This window comes from Ursus arctos, unplaced genomic scaffold (assembly GCF_023065955.2).
Source record: "Ursus arctos isolate Adak ecotype North America unplaced genomic scaffold, UrsArc2.0 scaffold_21, whole genome shotgun sequence".
Lineage (NCBI taxonomy): Eukaryota > Metazoa > Chordata > Mammalia > Carnivora > Ursidae > Ursus > Ursus arctos.
In genome coordinates this window covers 23,347,459-23,365,110 of record NW_026622886.1, presented here as the reverse complement: position 1 = coordinate 23,365,110, position 17,652 = coordinate 23,347,459, and the positions used below count along the sequence as shown (strand labels likewise).

General features: G+C 44.7%; 2 long non-coding RNA genes across 5 annotated transcripts in view; one reads left to right on the top strand and one right to left on the bottom strand.

The window, feature by feature from the left end:
* Positions 1–11,060, top strand: part of LOC113256189 (uncharacterized) — a 30,440-nt gene extending 19,380 nt beyond the window's left edge. Inside the window, exons 3-7 of one of the 4 annotated variants that reach the window (XR_008960748.1) lie at positions 404–555; positions 1,725–1,813; positions 6,661–6,766; positions 9,038–10,136; positions 10,226–11,060. This is a non-coding gene — a long non-coding RNA (uncharacterized LOC113256189). Of the gene's footprint in view, positions 1–403 lie in introns of all 4 variants that reach the window. The other 3 variants (XR_007189717.2, XR_008960750.1, XR_008960749.1) reach the window with 3 other exon arrangements.
* On the bottom strand, positions 1,681–15,124 carry LOC130544465 (uncharacterized). Its single transcript, XR_008960751.1, has 4 exons — positions 15,065–15,124; positions 9,634–9,782; positions 6,313–6,389; positions 1,681–4,234 (listed from the first exon to the last, which is right to left on the bottom strand). It is a non-coding gene; the product is annotated as an uncharacterized LOC130544465 (long non-coding RNA).
* Positions 15,125–17,652: the final 2,528 nt, after the last annotated feature.

Sequence of the window (17,652 nt, the reverse complement as noted above, 5' to 3'; positions counted from 1 at the left end):
GGAAACACAGTGGTTCACCTTGCTCGCTCTCTCGTCCGGTGGGCTCTGGAGTCTGTTCCGAGCTCCTGCTTCACTGCCAGCTATGAGGCGTCCTCCTTATTCCTGTTACAGGCTCTCCCTGGTGTTCCAGTCCTAACAACTGACTTGGTCTCTTTCTTTCTTCCACATTTTGCCTCTAAGTTCCTCTGACACTGGAATTCTGCCTTTTCTTTTCCGCACTCCGCAGGGCTTGGGGTCTCTTCGCAAGCCCTGTCCTTGGCCCCGGGGCGCACCCCGGGCTGTTTTCGGTCCATGGATGGTTATTGCCCACCAGACTCCTCCTCTTCGCCCTCCTTGGGGTGGCCTGCCAATGGCCTCCAAAGGGCTGATCTGCCTCTTTGCTCCCGTCTACAACCTGTTTCAGCTGCCTGCCGGAAGTGCCCTCGGAACCTTCCCATCCACAAAACTGGTTTGGCTCACCACTGATTGAATTCCCAATTCCGTGACTATTGCCAATGACGAGTGCATTACCTCGGTGTGAAAGGTACCACCAAACATCGGCTTTCGGGGACACAGGTATGTCATAAGCTTTTGTAAATTCCCCGTAAGAATTTGGACTTGCACAAGGTGTCCGGCAGAAACTATCAGAATATATGCTACCAGTGAGCCTTGGCTTTGAGGGCCCAGGCCTGTCTGTACTGCTGAGCTCTTCATGGCGCGTATCATCTTCCCCGACATCGCTCAGGGCATTAGGACACCAGTCATAGGCTACCAGCCACAACTTTTCAAAAACAAACTTGGGACTAAAGTCACAAGAGGAAATGAGGACCATTTGGAAATTTGAGAACCCACATGTTCTCCGGGGGCTTTTAGGTTTTTTGTTTTTTGTTTTTTTTTTTTCAGGAAAGATTGCAAAGTTTCAACCTGCTCTAACGCTAGCCCGTCTGCTGCTTTATTAGTGACAAGGGCAGCATCTTCTAATGCTCTCGTCTGAAGCAGTACTTTCCCAAAAAATTACAGAAAGAACTTTTGGATTTGATGGACCATATTTTGTCTTTTTTTTTTTTTCCTTTGAAAAAATAAATCCCAACTGGAGAGCATTTTAGAGAGATGCTCTAAATTTCTATGTGCATAGAAATATTCAGTGAGTCATGCCTAGTGTTGTAGGTCTATTCCGGTGCGTGGGGTTTCCAGAACAATTACATAAGTGTTAGCATAGCCAGGAACTTTTGACATTTGTGGCAGCTTAATGGAATTCTTTTCATCGTTGAAAATATCCTAATTGTTGTTTCCTTAAATTTAAAATGCATAAAACTGGTGAAGTAGTATAAATTGATTTTGAGGCATTTCTATCAAATGTGCTTTGTTGGCAAAGAGACTGAAGAAAATTTATTTGAAATGAAATACAGGTGATCAAGCTGTAAGAAATACAATAATCCAGTCATCCAGCAGAAATTGCCTTAGAGCATAAATTGTACAGGAGACACTGTCCTTTTCCGTCTCCCAGCCATCAAGATTTCGTTTATAATCTCAGTGTCTGTAGCATATTGTTTACTAAGACAGATTAAACATGGGAGCTCTTCAATAATACGGTTTTGAAAATGCTGGGCATCCGAAAGCTACTAGAACACACCAATACATTGCTTTTATTTTTCAGAAGATTGCCTAGGAAATAATGGGATATTTCAAGTACCACCTGTGTTTGTGAAAATGCTCATTACCTTTTTTTGTTTATTTGTTTGAAGATACTCAAGTTCCAAGGTATCTTCCAATAAGAGAAACTAGAGAAAGATCCAGCTGGAGCTGTTACCAATTTGTCTTTTCCATCTCAAAAGTGAGCCTCCCCAAATCCAGGGCTTAGGGGCTTTCTAGAGAGGGGGAAGTTCATAGTTCTTGTAGATGTTGTGTGTCTTGCACAACTTCCCTACCGGCTTATTTTCCTGCAGATAAGAGGTTGTAGTTATGGGTGTCACTGTATTTATTGGTCCAAAAGACTGGTACAAAGGACAGGCAGGCAGAGAGGGCACTGACTCACAAAGGTTGCCGTCTGCCTGTCCCTTTGGAAGGGACAGGACAGTCCATCGAGTCCAACTCTTCACACCCGAGTGCTGTTGGGTTCTTTCCACATGACCACAAGCACTTGAATACCCTTCCTCTGTAGCAAAGCCTGTAAGCGCAGGGCACCCTGGGAACCCCCACAGGTGAGGCCGTGTGAACTGCGTGGGCTGTGGTTGCAGAGAGGAGAATGTAAATGGGATCAAATATAGTAAGTATGCTTGTGACATAGAGTCACCATTAGAGTTTGCCTGTTGATGTTGGACTGCTACGTGCCACCCAGGACTGTTTCTAAGAATCTGAACATGTACCCCGGGGCTTAGGAGAGAAGATGAAAAAAGGAATTTGGTGTCCTTGCCAAGATTTCTAGATAATGGGAAGGACTTTTTTTAGGAGGAAATCATATTCATCCCAGGGCTGGGAGGGTGGAGTGGGAAGAAGACAGCCTTAGCGAGTAAGAAAATACTGCCAAAACCGAGGCTGACTCAGAATATAGCCTCTAGACCAACAGAAAAGAGGTGAGGGGAGCTGTCCTACTCTCTTTCACTGAAAAGCTCCTCATCCTACTCTCCATATTCCTGGCTGCCCACATCTGGTAGTCACCAAGTCCAACTAAGCTCTCTCACCTGAGTCTGGAATCCATCTTCCCCCTCTCCATTTCTCCAGCCTGAGTTCAATCTGTTACCCTCTTTCACCGGAATCACTGTGGTAGTCTCCTAACTGGTTTTCCTGCTTGTGATCTTCCCCTGACAACCCATATCTCATCTAGGGGATCTTTTATTGTTTAATAATGGGAATTTATTGGGAGTATTTCTGTCAACCCTCAGGATAGACCAGAAGACTCAGAAATTGAGAGAAACTGGTGAGGTGTGGGGATGAGGTAAGTGTAGGAGCTATTCAACAGCGTTGTCATGTCCTGCCCCAAAATGAATGATTTTCCATCATTTCTGGGGAATTGTTTTCTAGCTTTCTATCCCCTTTTTAAGATTTTGATTCTAAAGAGTGAATATTTGTTCCAAGTTGGTCAGGTGGCTGTTTGTTGGTTAGTAGAGGGCTCAGGGCACCTGGATTTAACAGTCTCATCACACTTTCCAGTGCGGGAGATGTCATCCTTCAAAAGGAAATAAAAATGGAGTAGATAGGGGCATCTGGGTGGCTCAGTCGGTTAAGCGTCTGCCTTCGGCTCAGGTCATGATCCTGGGGTCCTGGGATCAAGCCCCACGTCAGGCTCCCTGCTCAGCAGGGAGTCCACTTCTCCCTTTCCCCTCACTTATGCTCTCTCTCTCAAATAAATAAAAATCTTTAAAAAATTTTTTTTAAATGGAGTAATGACTGTTCAAAAATCAGCATGTGTGCACTATATGTTGATTATAGAAGGGGCACCCAAGTGCAATGGAAATATATTTGTTATCCCTTTGTTATATAAAGTTAACAAGATATAAGCTTGTTCACTTATGTCTCTTCACCAAAAGACACTGAGGTCATTGAAGGAGGAACCACGTCTTACTCATCTTTGTGTGCCTGACCTCTCACAGATACAGTAAATATTCATTGTACATTGTACGAAAGAATGAATCAATGTCCATTTAAATTAAAGCTTTGTTTTGTCTAGTCTATAAGTTTCTGGAATTACTTTATGGTCCCCCAGGTTTCAGTGATCCTTCTTCCTGACCTAACCTGCTCAACACTGAACTCAGTAGTACTCAGTCCACTCACCCTCTGGGTGGTCTCGAAGGGAGAGAGAGAGAACCAAGAGACTATATGTCAAATACAAGATTCTTTCTGCTCCCATTGAGCCATCTTTTCTGTCCCCATTTGATCTTCAGGAACTCCTAACATGCATTTGTTCCTGGGATGCTTAGTAATTCTTGATAAGTTGATATCTAACTATCTTACTTGACATAATACAATGAATGGAAAGAATGTGTTTTGAAATCAAACAGATGTCGTTTCCAATATGAACCTACCAATTACTAGCTTTATGACCCTGGATACTTTTTTTTAACTGCTCTGAATCTTGGGTTACACATATGTTCCCTGAAGATACTACAACTGTAAATGAAATAATATATGCAAAAACACTTGTCAAAATGCTTATCATATGGCAGGTGTTGAGGGAACATCAGCTCCATTCTGCTTTGGTGGCCAACAGTGACAGAGGCATGAGAGAAATTTGCAGTGCTGGAGTAGGTAATTTGAACTGAAAGGAAAAGAGAGAAAAGCAGAATGAACATAATGATTTGCTCTAACGTAAATCAAACTCAATTATTAACTTTTCACTGAACTATATGCAACATACCAAAGTTTAAAAAATGTTAAGAGTGCCTGGGTGGTTCAGTCAGTTGAGCGTCCAACTGTTGGCTTTGGCTCAGGTCATGATCTCATGGGTTGTGGGATCGAGCCCCATGTTGGGCCCTGCACTCAGCATGGAGTTGGCTTCGGATTCTCTCTACCTCACCCTCCCACTCTCTCTCTCTCTCTCAAATAAATAAAATCTTTAAAAAAATTTTAAGTGTGTTTAAGGCAGAAACAAGCCCATATATATTTCTGAAACAACAGAAGTAGATATTCCCCAGACTAGAACCCGCATGGGCATAACATTGGAAGAGATTTCTTCTCCAGCGTGTGGCGTCGTTTTGTTCCACTCTAGGGTGCACTGGGATGAAGTCCTGAGTATATTATAAGTTGCTAGCTACTACCAGCAGAGAGGTCACTTATATGGAAACCCCAAGACAGAATAGATCTAGGGCTGGAGAATCAGCAAGCATTCAAATGAGCACGTCGCCTGGGGGCGGGGGTGAGGGAGGGGCTCTGCTCAATAACTTTTTTCCGCTTCTCTGGAAGGCTCATTTTTTTGGTTTATCTCATCAATAAAAGAACGTGTTCCATTAGATATGGTATAATTAATTATGTGATGTAATAAAAATTATAGTGAGGTCGGTTCTAGAAAAATGAATTAAAGAAACATTGGCTATGACTGTATTTTTGTTTTCTCATTTAAGAGATCACAAAAAACTCAGGTACTACAATAGAAAGATAATTTGAGTTTCTCTCAAATTAAATAATAATAATTTTTAAAAACCGTGTTGACCTGAGGAGACATTAAAATCAACTCAGCAGCTCAAGAAGACGGCAGGATCCCCACTTCCGTCTCCAAAAGCACTCCTTCCTCTTGCCCACTTTCCTTGTTCTCCCCAACTCTAGCTGCTCACACATGGCAGATCCGTCCCCTGGGGAGGAGCGTAGGCTCTCCTGGTGTGGGGATGCCGGGTGTGCTCATTCAGGGTTGGGAGGTATGGGAAGGTATGAGGTAGAGCTGGAAGACAGTGAGCTAAAGATAGTATGAGCCACCTCCACACCTCTCCCTGCCCAACGGCACCATGTCTCCCCCTGCCAAAGGGGAACCATGGTGCCACAGTGGCCTGAGGACAGAGAGGCTTAATTTTTCTTTGGAGAACAGCCCTTCTCTGAAAGGAGAAACGGCTATCAATTATGGTGCCTCCCCTTAACCCGGCCAAGGGGAGGATGGATACACGATTGAAGGGAGGTCTATCAGATGCTCTTGACCTGGAATTCTGATGTCAAGAGAAGTGACACAAAAACTCAGAATGATCCCAGGTTATTTACTCTGGTAGCAACAGCCAAAGAAAACTGCATTATTCCTAACATCTGAATTCCTAGAGCTTCTCTTACACTTTTATGAAGCAGATCCTCAGCTTCTCCTGTTCTGTGAGCTACTACTCTCTATCCTTCTAATAAATTCATTTGTTAATTGAAGATATCCAGACTTAGCTTCTGTAATTCCCAGCACCGGATTCGGACTAACATAGCTTCTCCGATGCTACAGGCTCAAATGTAATGCTAAGGGTCAAAATGTGGGAGGTGGGAGGAGTCACTGGGGGTCAAACATTTACTAAGGTACCAAGTTCGATTTTTCTCAAGCCATTCAAATCCCCTATGTTGGCTTTATGACAATCCTCCCAAGCCTGGGAAGGCAAAGGAGCCCCACTTTCCCAGGATTAATCTGGTTGAAATCACCAGATTCTCTGCTTCTGCCAGTGTAATTCCAATAAGCCCCACAGATTCTAACAAAAGGTCAGTGGTGCTGGTCCAGGTGGGTACGTTTAAATCAGTCTTGTAAGAGGCAGAGCCAAAGTCGCATGGTAATTATATAACAGATTAGGATGGAAAAGCAGCCACTGCAGTTAGGTCAATAGGCATTTAAAAAATCACTGCGTGGGAACCTTTTCAAACCACAACCCTCCATTAGGAGCCTACATTTCCCAGAAGATCCTCATTCCTTCATTTCGGCAGCAATTTCAGCCGGCTGGAACCACTGTTCTGCACGACAGCAACTGGAAAAGAAACCAAATTTTACTTTCCTATAAGCAACATCTCCTGGAGATGGCATTTTGTGTCCCTAAGACGTCACATGCTTTTGAAGTTATTTTCGGTTTTGGTTTGCAAAGTATCCTAAATTAGCAATAACCAGCCTTCTCATGGAGTTTAGGGAGGGAGGGGGAAGGCGTGCCTAGATAGGAGAGGAGGCCCCTGAAACATTTACCAGAACCCTCCCTCAATCTGTTGAAATTTCTTCTTTTTAAATTTTGTTTATTTTCGCTGCAGGTGCCCCTCCAACATCCAGCGTCTCCGGATATTCTTTCAGTCAACATTCGTTGAGTCCTTACTAAGTGCCAAGCACTATAATCTATACCAGGCAGCGGCAAACGAGGTAGGCAAGGGGCTTAACCCTGGGGAGCTTCTAATGCGATGCAAGGAGATGGAAACAAACATAATATCAGATCAGCTTGGCCCCCCGGGCCGCCCCTGGGTCTCACCAGTAGGTTAAGGGGAGTCTGACATCCTGACTTTCCAGGTAGAAATGGTTGTTATGTGTGAAGAAGCAATTAGGACAAACACCTCAGGCCAGAAAAGATCAAACCAGGCAACGGTTGATTGCAAGTAAGTTCAAAGAAAGAAAATCTTTCTGGGAAGGTCTTACTTCCACTGACATATTCCAGTATTTCTTTGTTTGGCGCATTTGGAATCTAGCAAGTACCTGGCCTTTGTAGAATGCTCTTGAGGAGGGCTGTGTACATATTAGCCTGATTTCACAGATGAGGACACAGAGGCTCCTATGGCTTTCCCAGGGTTCCCAGCTGGCTTCAGTGTGCCAGCCGCCGGGCTGTCCCCCTGTCTGGGCCATGCCACGGTAGTCACTTCTCTTCTGCCTGACTTGTCGCCATCTTTTTCATCTGGCACAAAGTCTTCCGCTACTGTGGGTTTGATCGGGCCCAGCCACGATATTTTGATTGGGACACAGAGCACGTCGTGTCCCCCGACGTGCGCACACTCCTAGAAAGTACATACCCCCATAATTTGCTACCATCATTGGTCAAAGATTATTATTTTTAAACCTTTCTGTGCCTGGCTCAGAGGACAACTGAGGAAAAAAACCACATTGCCAGTGGGGCGTTGGCCTTCCCAGCAGGGATGGTCACACAAAGCAATCTAGAGAGGACACTACAAACTTAGTTACTGTTTTGCATCAAACACTAGGAGCAGGAACACTGATGCCATATTAATCACAGCAACCTTTCCTCTGAATTTATAACAGAAAGTCTTGGCCTTCCATGACCCATTGGCCTGATTCATCCAACCCCATAAAAACTGATTAATTTAATGAGAGTAGGATAGAAACCACGCACAGATAAACCCTTGTTGTGACAACATGGCCTCTACTGTGCTTGCTTCAGCAGCACATATAGTGATACTATGTACTCTACTAAAGAACGGTAACGCTTCTCTAACACCTGTTATAAGCCGGGGCCTATACTAAGTGTTTCGTGTAATTCTCTCATTTAGTCTTTATTCCAACCTGTTTGGGTAGGAACTATTATTGTAACAGTTTTACAGATGAGGAAATTGGGGCTCCAAAGGGGAACTGTGTGCTCAACCATACAAATCTACGCAGTGGCGGGGGGGAGCCCCCGTGTTTGAAACTGGGGCTATCTGACCACAGGACCCTCCTTCCCGATCACTGTTCCAATGACGGGTACAGACTATTAGAGTCAGACCTTCACCCAACTCCCTATCTTAGGCACAAGGCAACAGAGGTCCTGGTAGAGGAAGGGTCTGCTTAAAGTCACACAGTAGGTCTTCACCAACCGAATGAGACTTTACTTCCATGTCATCTCTCCCAACTAAAAGAAAAGCTAGAATAAGTCTTCGATATTTGCCTCCAAATATACAGAGGAATATCTTTGGAGAGTGGAAGCTGAGTCCATGCTGTGGAAAGTGGTGTCCTGACAAACTTACACTCAAGAATCCAATGAGGAGGTCATTCATTCAGTTATAAGAAACATTTCTAACCACTCGTAAAGGAACCGTTTTCCAGCACGAGTCCCGATCCCACTTGGATGCGTTCTGAGAAGAGCGAGCCCGAGGAAGGATTATCTGTTTCATAAGAGTACATTTTTCTCAAGCTGTCAGGGGAGTCATCTTTGAAAAGCTCATAAGCAGAAAGTTAACTTGTAATAAGCTGATGATGATATTGCAGATTTTATTACTTTTGTTGTTTGGGCTGTCTTCCTTTTCTTCTTTTAAAAGAGCTCAATAATCACACTGGATGTTAACAATCCATTAGCTCTAAAAGGAACATTTTTAGTTCCCAGAAAACTCATTTTACCTCCCAAATCTGAACCTGTAAACACAAAAGCTCTTTGTCTAACAAAAAGGCTTAGTATTAGTTGCTTCCACAAGATTGGCCCCATTGATCTGAAACAACTACGCTTCTAAAAAAAACGTAGGACATTATCAATTCTAACCATTTGTCCGGGAAGCTACACTTAAACTAATGTTATTTATCCAGCTGGGTATACTGACTGGAAGGGAGCAGATCAAAGCAGTTGGTGATCGTGTAACATCTAAGATCTGTCCTGCTCATCAGTCAAGCCTGGACCCGTGGGCCTGCCGACCAACGCCTTCTCACATGTCCTTACAGGATGCTGCTGCGTGGACGGCAGGGCTACCTGGAACGGCCGCAGTCCCCTCCAAGGATTCCTAGGATCTCTTTTCAGGTCATTCTGTCGTTCTACGTAGTTTTCCACATGGTGAGCACACAGAAAGCACGAGATGAAAACACTGACATGCAATTTGCAGCAATGGACCCCTTGTGATTATTTAAAAAGACACACACACACATAAAAAGGGGTGCGGGAGGAGGCCCGTGGAACTGTGCGTGCCGCCCCTAGATGGGCCTGCCTCGGCCCTCTGCAGGGAGGGAGGCTGAGCCAGCACGTCCCCACGCCTGTCCCACCTCCTCACTCTCCCTAACGGCAGGAGGCAGCAGAAGGCATGGAGAAAAGGCACTCCTGGGGGGGACCAGTCCTTGTGTGTTCAGCGAAAGCATGAGGCTGGAGATGGGGGGGCCCACACAGAAGGAGGAAAAACACAAGATGGCTTGGCCAAGAAAGGAAAAATGGAAAGGGCAGAAAAATAAATCAATGAAAATACACATCACATCAACACAAAACCCACAGGAGGCATTTACGTGAGAAGCAAAGGAGGCAATTTAAAGTAGAGCAATGTCTGGGGCACCTGGGTGGTTCAGTCAGTTAAGCGTCTGCCTTCGGCTCAGGTCATGATCCCGGAGTCCTGAGATCGAGTCCCGCATCAGGTTCCCTGCTCAGCGGGGAGTCCACTTCTCCCTCTCCCTTTGCGGCTCCCCCTGCGTGTGCGTGCTCTCTCTGTGTCAAATAAATAAATGAAATCTTAAAAAAAATAAAGTAGAACGATGTAAAAGTGACAGGCAGTGCAGGGCTCCCTTCTCCCGCAGGGCTGCTTCGTGGGAGAATCCACTCCCGCCAGGGACACGATTGCTTTCTGAAGGATGCCAGCCTCGCCCGGATGCTTAGGAAGGTAAGAGGGAAGCGATTGCAGAGAACCTGCCGGCGTGCCCCTTCCCTTCCTGAGTCTGAAAGCTTCTCAGAGAACTTTGAAGGCTGGCAGCTCAATTTCATCAGGATTAAATCACTGAAACGACGATCATGTTCTTACACAGCGCAAATGAGAAGTGAGTCTGCCAGCGCCTTCCCTACAAGGTAATGACACGGGCTCCCTGGAGCAGCACCCCGCTTGATAAGAGGAGGCAGGAAACGTGGAAGTCTGGTTCATTGCTAATGTCTTCTAGGGACTGGAGTCCTGGAGGTTAAACAGGCGGGGTCCACAGCAGGTGTTCTGCACCGACAGCGCTCACTCGGCTCTCAGTTCGGCAAAATTCTTCCTATGCGGCATCCTAACTACATTCTATATTTAAGACAGCCGTTTTTCCTTAGGCACGCCACACGTTGTCTGCAAAAGGAGCTTGCAGAAACCGTACCACCAGGGACTTGGACTGATGAAACATCAGTTCGTTTCGATTTTGTATCAGTTCGGTCATTTTAGAAAATGTGCAGGTCCAGTCCTGGTTCAGACTGGCTTACCATGTGATTTATTTTCTTTAGACATCAATGTTAAGTCAACAGCGATATGTCACGTACCCTTGATATGATGAAATGGCTGCTTTACCCTCTGTAGGCGTCCTCCCCCAAACCCATAACGCTCATCAGACCCTGAGAAAGACATCAGATAAACCCAGGGGAAAGCGTCCTGTAAATTACCTAACCAGTAATCCTCAAACTGTCAAGGTCATCAAAGAAAGTCTGAGAGACTGCTACAGTCTGGAGAAGCCTAAAGACACATGACAACTGAGGAAATGTGGTGTCCTGGATGGGACCCCAGAACAGAAAAGGACATTAGGTGAAAACTAAGGACGTCTGACTGAAGTATGGGTTCTAGTAAATAATGGTGTATCATTTTTGATTCCACAGTTGTGACAAATGTGCCATGCGGGTGAAAGATATTAATAGTAGGGGAAACCAGGTATGGGGGATATGGGAACTCACTGTACTATCTTCACGGTTTTTCTATAATTCTAAAATTAAATGTTTATTAAAAATAAATGTTAAAAGTTAGTTTGGCTCATAGTTCTGCAAATCCAATCATTTGAGTCCATTTCAGGTTTCTACTTACAGTTGGCTTCAACTCCTGTTTCCAGGGTCCCATTATTACTGATGTTTGACCAAGAGGAAAATTGACACATAAAGATAGTACTGAACGCACAGTGAGGGTTCATGTGGTAAAGGCGAAATTTCTCTTCTAGAGCTCCTCTCTTTGCTTCTCCACTCAAGCACCTGGCGTTATGGGCCTCATCCAGTACGTCCTACAAGGGTGCTGGCTTGTAAAGGAGTTTCAGGTGATCCCTTTTTAAGGGTCTGTGTCTTTCAATAGGATATTTTGGAATCCTAAGGGATGATTTTATAATGGTAGAATTCCCCAAACAAGAAGCACTTGGTTAAGGATAAAGAATGGCTCCACTGGCCCTCAAGCCCTTTCTAGTCATTGGGCCAGCCACTACTCAAATGACACAACGTCAGTCAGAATTAGGGCAGTGGCCATAAATCCTGATTTCTGAGGTCATGAGTTCCTGGAGTCTGTCAGGGATAACGTGACTTCTCGTCTCGCTACGTGCCATCCAGTCAGTGTGGGAGTGAGTCCTGGAGTCTGTGACAGCAGAAGACTGGGGTCAGCCTCCCAGAGTCAACCTGTACCTTGCTTTTTGGTCTTTAACAGCCTGAGATGTTGCCGCTAGCTATCTAACCAATTTCTGCAACTGCTACCAGGAGGATATGACAGACTTTGGACTCATAAAATCCTGAGTTCAAGTCCCCACATCCAAGTTTGCCACTTCCTGGCTGTTGGCCCAGGTCAGGTTACTCAATCTCACTGATCTTCAGCTTTTTCATCAGGAGCAAGACTGGTCGTTATCCTGCTTTGAAGGACTGCTGTGAGGATTAACCACGTGCAGCATGCGAGAGCCCCTCGCCCAAAGTTTGGAATACAGGAGGTGCCGAGGGCCCTCCCCTTGCCCTTCCTTTCTCACACAGCCAGGACAATGGGGACAGGCATGGCCTGGACAGCTCAGCCCCTTCTGCAAATGGCGCTCTCTGTTCTCACGAGATTAGCATTTCTAATAGGATCAGGAATTCTGTTAATTCATTGATCATTAATCCTGAGGTGTGCAAATAATGTCTTCTGATTTGTGCAGAACCAAGCAAATGCTTTCTTAGGGTGTGCATTTATTTATTATTATTTTGTTGTCACTCAGTGGGAAGGGCCAATTTTATCCCACCAAAAATTGTCTGGGCAGCTCTCTTATTGGACAATGAAGGTCAACTGAATCCAGGAGCTGCGCAAAGTACAGACAAGAAAGGGTTGTTCAAACAAAGACAGGGACTGTCTGCCAACAGGACATCTTGCTGCGAATGCTGTCACTGTTTTCTGTAGAACTGTGGGAACAAATAAGCAAGAAGCACAGTGCCTAGGAAGGTGAAGAGTGCTGGGGAGAAAGAAGCAAAACAATATATATATTTAAAATAAATTAATACGATACAATACAACAAAGTAAAATAAAATAAAATGCAAGTGGCCAGGCGGGGTGAATGAGGAAAGAACTCTCAATGCAGAGACCATCTGAAGGGGCAAAGGCTGGAGAAAGTTCTGACCTGAAACCCTTTTAGGGGCTCAGAAGGGGAAGCTCTCCCAGCACACAGGCCATTTATATTTCTGACTGGTGGCCTCCTTCACCGTAAATGTGATTCTGTCATGCTAAGTGTCTCAGGGTATTTTTCCTCCGGGACCTTCTCTTCTCTGCAGCATGGCCGACTACACCCTACAGTTTGCACCCAGCTGACAGAAGAAAGCTCCTGTCTCCTTGTAACCAGCATTAAAGTTAAACAACCAGACTCTCGATATTATTTTTCATGGTCTGCGTTATAACGTGACAGTGAAGCTATTAGGTAAGCCGTCATTTAGACCAAACTTGATCTTGAGGGATTCCACACAGATGTTGATACACTTGACCCAAAGGGGTCTTCTGAACCCCTGGAGGCGGGGGAAACGTGGATTTTAATGGTTTTACTGCTAAGTGTCCTTGCTGTATTATTTCAGAAAACTTTTTAATCAAGCAGCTATACATGTTTATGGTGAAAGATTTTGGCAGTGAGGACCAGCTAAATAAGTAAGTATTACCGTTATCAACCCATGATAACGTTGCTGTTTTTTTCTTTTAAAACTCTGTTTACAAAAAATAAAAATGAAAAAACTATGTTTACATTTTTTAATATAAAAGTTTAATAAAAATGTGAAAAAGAAGAAAAAAGCGTCCATAATTATTCAACCTTGACTACTATCAGAAATCTGATATTTTTTTTCAGGTATTTTTTCCATCTCTACGAATCATATTCCTTTTTTCACAGCGTTGCATATTACCACCTGTATGCAAACCGCATGTACGGTTGAGTACCAGGACACTTTACCTGAGGTTGCCACAAGTTTTTCAGGGTTACATGGTTTCTCTCCAGAAATCTTTTATTTCTGAAGTCACTAGTATCACAGACTAGTTGTACTGTTACTTATATTTAACTATTCCCCCATAGCTTGAAGATAGTTTGCTTCCAGATTTTGTTGTTAAAAATACCACTGTATCAAAACAGTACAACCCTACATTAAAAAAAATTTTTTTTAAGATCCTGGAAACTCTATGATCTTGTTACCTCAGTTGTTTTGCTTTACGTAGCAGACATGTACTGAGTAACCCGGATGTGCAGGGTGCTGGGATGCTGGAATGAAGAAGATACAGGCTCTGTATTCAGGAGACTGCAGTGGAGGCAGGATAGGGTGGAGACAGATGCTTACACAACACACTTTAGTTCACCTTGAGAAGCACAATAACAGAAGTCAGCACCACGTTCTATGAACCAGTGCATCAAAATCATGTGTGTGGTACCCAGCAGAGCAGGAAACGCTCGATAACAAATTGACAACAATGATGAAGATTGCAGCCATCACACGGCTGATAGAATCATTTAAATACTGGTTTCCATGATCCACATTTATAGAAAAAATAAATAAAATCAAGACAGAACCAAAAAGTGCTCCTTGAATTATTAAAATCAATGATAACCCATGTATGCCCAGGCTATGCGGCAAATAGCAAGGATGATCAAATTCCTTCTAATTCCTAAAACAAGGTTCCTCATGGAACAGAAGCTCCTTCCATAGCAATGTTCTAATGCCGTGATGTCATCCTACCTTGAATGCTGTCACACAGAATGACTTTACTCTTCTGGACATGACATGGGTCAGACAGAGCTATTTTCAGGAAGAGGTCAATTTAGTTATACTTTTATTTCTTTACATAAATTATATATATGTTATAAATATATTACACATGTATAAAATAAAACTTTAGTGCATGAAAGCAGATCTGAGAACTCTAAAATTTTCCACAGGTAGGATCTTATTTTGCATTTAATTCCTGATTCTCATCGTTTCCTTTAGCAGCCAGGTCTGCAGACCTGAACAATGGTTAATGTTTAAAAAGGTACAGCGTGTTCTGCTTCACAGCCCTGCTCATTTCCTCTTCCTGATGGTGCCCTTGTGATTGCAGGACTCAAGTAAGGCTTGCATGACATGAGAATACATGAGGAATGATGCTTGAGTCATAGTAAATGTGAGATTAAGGTTGCTCGCAGATAAATAACGTGTAGCTTTAAGGAAAAACTTGAATCAGCTTGGACCTCTCCCGGGGCAGGTTTACTGTAACGCAGGGACACCGTCCACAGCCACCGCTAAAATATGCATAAGGATTTCCGGCAGGAAACGAAGGAAATGCTGCATTAAACTGAAAGCAGAGTGGGATTTAAATCAGCTGAATATAGACTCTCTGGTGAGAATCTGATCAGGGCAAGGCTGGCAGTGGCTCATGCTCTCCGCTGCAACAGCAGAAAGAATTACACGGTCTGCCCATCAAATCCAAATGCAAAGTGCTTTCAAGTCCTCCAGCTAGCCTCCTCTTTCGGGTATCGACCCTCTTCTCGTCAACGCCCTGGACGATGTTCCCCGAGAGCGACGCAAGGCAGCTACTGACCTTTCCCGTAAATGCTCCGCTCTGTCCTCTTCCTACCAATCCAATTAGTTCCACACCCTTAAGTTTTTACTCAACACTCAACTCCTCTGAGAAGCGTCCCCTGATGACCCTGTCATTCTTCCTTATTGCAAACCCTGAGCAGTTGTTTGCCCGTTGCCTTGCGCTCTTCTTAGTGCTGAGTGTTTGATACGCTCCGCACCAGGCTCCGTCCTGCGGCTCCGTGATGAGTAAGTCCCCGGCCACTGCCCTCATGGAGGTCACAGTCCACACACAAAGGACAGCCTAACAAAAGGCACTAAGGGCAATGCTGGAGATAGGCGGAAGCACAGACAGTCATCTTCTGGGGTGTCACAAGGTTTCCTGGAAAAGCTGGGATAAGTGGAAGTTACGCAGGTAAAGGCAGGTGGGGAGAGGCTCGCCGGTCTGTACGAGAGGTGGTGCAGGTCAGACACAGATACGACGGCCCGTGGGCTCCCCCGTGCTTGGATGTATTAGGAATCTTCTACTTGCTGATGAGAAGTTCTCTGCATGTGGGCTCTTTTCGTGCCATTGAATTATAAGCTCTTTCAGGGACCATAGTTTCTACTTATTTTCCCCTCTTTCCCATGGGTCTGCTATTGTCCCTAGTGTTTGCTAAAACACTAAAAAGTGTTTTCCACCATCGTGGGCGACGCTGCTGACTCACCGGTCACCCCCTGCGCGCTCTGTCCACCAGCACCAACAAGACCGTGTGGCCGTGGGAAGACGCGGCCTGCGCTCCGCCGCAAGGTCTCCGAGACCCAGGCGGACGAGCATGCCTTTGACTCAAAGCAAGTACGCGCTGCTTCCAGGGAGGAACCATCCACACCACTTACCGGAAGTTCCACGGTCCTCATTAAATACCGTCTTTCTGCTATTTCATATTCTTAGCCTCTGTGATGATAATTTGCATTTTATATTCAAAATCTCTGCCCCAATAATTCCATCACGATTTCATTGGATAATAATTTTTAAAAATTCACAGAGCAAGTATGGGATAGAAGTTTTAATCATCATCCTACAAAAACAGTCATCGTGTTTTTAAAAGTAGAATCTTAAAAGCCCCCTTTCTATTGATGTGATTGTAGCCACCTCGAACACTGCAAATGTTGGGTGGTCACTGTTGTCTTTTGATCCGTTTGATTTTATTTAAAGTTAGAAATACCTCACGGGCACACAGGGCAATATCTTACAAACCTTCGAGAGCTTTGTGGAGCCCTACCGCTTCCCGGCAGGCAGGTTGGATGCCTCAGGCTGAGGTGGAGGCCGGAGCTGTGTGCGTTGCATCTGGCCTCCCATTTGACCTCTAGGTAAAAAGACCTCCACATTCCAAGACTGCAAAATTGCCATTGTTCATGGATGGTTAAATCCTAACCCCTTTTCCCACTGCCTGGGGTCAAGGGTGGAAGAGGGAGGAGAGGGAGAATAACAACAGGGCAAACTCTTAAAAAAAAAAAAAAAAAAATGGAGAGAGAGGGAGAGAGAAAGCACCAAACAAGTTTTACAGGCTTTGCAGCTCCAAAGCTGTCATTTCAAGGTTATGGCTTTAGAATGACAGAGGAGGCAGCTTTCCACCTGAGCGCTCCTCCGGTGGAAACAGCCAGGAGCTAGCTCGCCTCTGGAAAGAAGAAAGAAAACTCCTGGAGATTGGAGCCAGGTGGGGAATTCTGGCCACTGAAACGAGAGCTTTCGGAATGACCAAATAATGCTTGGAAACCCTTGTTTCTGATGGCTCGCTAGCAAGGCCCAAGTCCTATTTAGTGTGAAAATTAAACTAATGGCCTGTTTTAAGTTCTCCAACTGGACTTTCCAAACCCAGGTGATCTTCTAACAGGCAGACTTTTCACGAATGAGATGGTGAAAGAAAGCCAGGTGCCCACCCAAGGCCTGCATCTCGGAAGGCAGAAAAGATCAAAGAAAGGCAGAGAAAGGTATTTCCTTACCCGGTTAAACTTCACCGTTCCCAGGTCAAGTCGTTCCTTTCAAACACATTAGAACTTGTATGTGAACGCTCTGGGAAAGTAAATAATGCTTCCTGATTGGCTTTTGCTCTCAGCCTCAGTGTCCTGATTAGTACTTTTAGAGATGCTAACCCCTAACTCAGCGAGATTATTATAAAGACGACACGAGGTAAGATTTTCGAGGTCCTCCCACAGTAGGCCACCGAAGGTGATTCGCTTCTTCCTTTTCTCCTACCTTCCTGACTCCCACCGTTCTTACCGACTTGCAGTTGATTACGTAACAGATTCAGGACACCTGTTTGCTCATGTTTTCACTCTTGGAAGGGTCTGAAAACTCACTGCTTTACTAGAGACTAAAAGCAACCTTAGCTCGACAAGAGCCAGACCCCCAGGATCCCGTAAGTCTTCTTGAACATAGGGGAATCCCTTTAGAGACTTCCCTTATCTCCACACCCCCCCCAATATATAATCAGTCACTCCTCACAATCACAGCACAGCTCTTTCTGCCCACGGGTCCTGTCCCCGTGCTATAATAAAAGAACCATTTTGCACTGAAAAAGTCTCAAGAATTCTTTCTTGACTGTTGCACTCAATGACCCCGCATCACTG